Source organism: Triturus cristatus, chromosome 1_1 (genome assembly GCF_964204655.1).
Source record: "Triturus cristatus chromosome 1_1, aTriCri1.1, whole genome shotgun sequence".
Lineage (NCBI taxonomy): Eukaryota > Metazoa > Chordata > Amphibia > Caudata > Salamandridae > Triturus > Triturus cristatus.
In genome coordinates, this window is record NC_140579.1 from 268,634,714 (window position 1) to 268,637,565 (window position 2,852).

Genomic DNA, 2,852 nt, shown 5'->3' on the forward strand with positions numbered 1-2,852 from the left:
ATTACTTTTCCACATGTCCGTGCATGGAACGCTGATTCAGCACACGTTGCAATACTCATGAGGAATAGCAGGAGGCCAATGATGACACGACCAGACAACATGCGCAAGAACCTGTGGATGACAGACACACAAGCAGTCAGCTAAAAGATTGTTATCCGCATACATGGTCATTTACTCTACAGGAATAATGTGCGATTAGAAAAATTAGGGTCACAGCTAAAATGATTGGAATTACATCATCACTTGAGTGACACATCAGAACACACATCTAAGTCACTTAGCATACAGTCAGCTGGACACACACATTGCAACACATGCCACACAAGGCTCCAAGCATTCACACTCAGACCCAGTGACTCACCATTATGAGAAGAAGTTGCGTATGAGCTGACTCCGGATATACTCCTCCTCCTCCTCCTCCTCACTTGCCTCGCGACCAAGCCCTTCATCCTCCACGGGTGGATATTCCTGCGCATGCTCCTCCAGGATGAGTGGCACTGCCTTCTCCACTGCCATGTTGTGCAGCATGCAGCACACAAGGAAGATTTTGCAGACCTTCACCGGTGCATATGGGAGGGACCCGCCTGTCTTGTGAAGGCACCGTAATCGGCTCTTCAGGAGGCCAAACGTCCTCTCAATCACTCGCCTGGTCTGCCCGTGTGCATCGTTGTAACAGTGATCCGCAGCTGATCTTGGGTTGCGGAGAGGCGTCATCAGCCATGGCATGTTGGGATAGCCAGAGTCCCCTACATGGAAACATCATGTAAAAACGTGGGTCAGGAGATGCTGTAAGATACAAAGATACCACAAAACACAGGACAAACAGAGTATACCCACTAACAAGACATGCTCATTCGTTGTGCAGCCGTAGCATCATTTCTGGCACCCTGCTATGCCTCATGATGTAGGCATCGTGTGCTGACCCTGGAAAACGTGCACAGACATGGGAAATCAGCATGTTAGCAAGACACACCACAAGGGCATTTATAGAGTGGTAATGTTTAAGGTTGCGATAGGCGACCTCCTGTGCCTGTGGTGGTACAAAAGCCACATGTGTCCCATCAATGGACCCAATGACATGGGGCATCCCTCCCAGGGCATAGAAATCACCCTTGACACCTGTCAACTCCTCAGGAGTTGGAAAATGGATGAATTCATCCAGGTGCTCCAACATGGCTGCCAAAACATCATGCAGGACACGACTGAACATCGTCTGGGACATGCCACCAACATCAACCATGGTGAATTGAAACGTACCTGTGGCAAAAAAATGTAGGGCTGCCATCACCTTCATCTTGGGGGTCAGCGCAGTAGGATAACTGTGTTGCGGTCGGAGGTGTGGTGCCAGCCTGTTTGTCAGGTCCTCAATCAACTGTTGGGTGAATCTGTAACGGCGTATGCTGTCACGTTCCCTCATGGCACCCAAGTCTGGCATTGGTCTGGGGAAAGGCGGTACCCTGCAGAAATTGGGAATAAATAACGAAGAGTGAGAACATAACAACATCAATGCCAATGAACTGAGCACATGCTCAACTGCTAATACACATCTGCTAAATACAGAGTCTGGTCTGTGCAATACATCCAGGACACGTATGCCAGCCAGGTGATACTCCTACGAAAAGCCAGCTACACCCGTTGATTGGCAAGTGTACATGAGATGCCCTGAAACGAGCTGTGGGCCAGTGTCAGTGAATAGCCAGAGAAATCACAAGAGTGACATACATCCACATTTCTGCATTTTAAGGATGTCATCTCAGACAGCTGACGGCAAGCTAGACGCACAGATCACATGGAAGGTCAAATTTACAGATCACACACATTGTGATGAAGGGGTACACGTGAAAACAGAAAACACAGACATTGAGACAACGCGGATATGTCCTCATGTCAAAATATCAAGTTTGATGCATACAGACACACGTTATGTGGAAATCCACATGTGGCATGGTGTGCGTAGATGTGTGCCATGCCCATCTAGACACAGACACATGTTGGATGCAGGAACAGCAGATGCAGTTGACGGGACACCAACAGCAAGCTCATGGGAACATATGACACACACATGACAGAGTCACATCGGTGCACGCTGATCGTTAAATGTAAGTTGTTAGTGTCCCTGCCCCTAGCATCAGGGGACAGTTGCGGGTGGTGGTTACTGTGCCATACCAGTGATGCTGTGCTTGACATGTTTGTACTACATGCACACATGTGCAAAGTGTGAAGGGGAAGTGTGCCACATAGTGCCCCATCACACATGACATGTGTACACAGGTAATCACACATCAATTGTGCAAATACATGAGGAGACATGTGCAATATCACTGCCTGACACACCTAGGCCCTGCACATGTAGGACAGCAATGACAATGACTTGATGTACATCCTTCTGTGGGTCTGAGGCCTCCATTCCTTTCGTGTGGGCATCCTATCAACAGTGTAAGTGTGTGAAACGCACCGTACACACGATCTGAGGGCGTGTGTACGGTCCGTATCACTAGAGTTGTGTGCCTGTAGGAGCACTCGTGGTACGGACCGTACACACGTACGTGTACTACCAGTGCCTACACGTATGTGTAGGCACTGTGAGTACACGTAGGTGTAGGCACTGGTAGTACACGTACGGGTACGTGTACTACCAGTGCCTACACGTACGTGTCCGCAATGGTAGTACACATACCCGTACGTGTACTCACAGTGCCTACACGTATGTGTAGGTACTGATAGTACAGTACGGGTACGTGTACTACGTACTCCCAATGCCTACATGTGTACGTGTAGGCACTGATAGTACACGTACGTGTAGGCACTGGTAGTACACGTACGGTTACGTGTACTACCAGTGCCTACACATA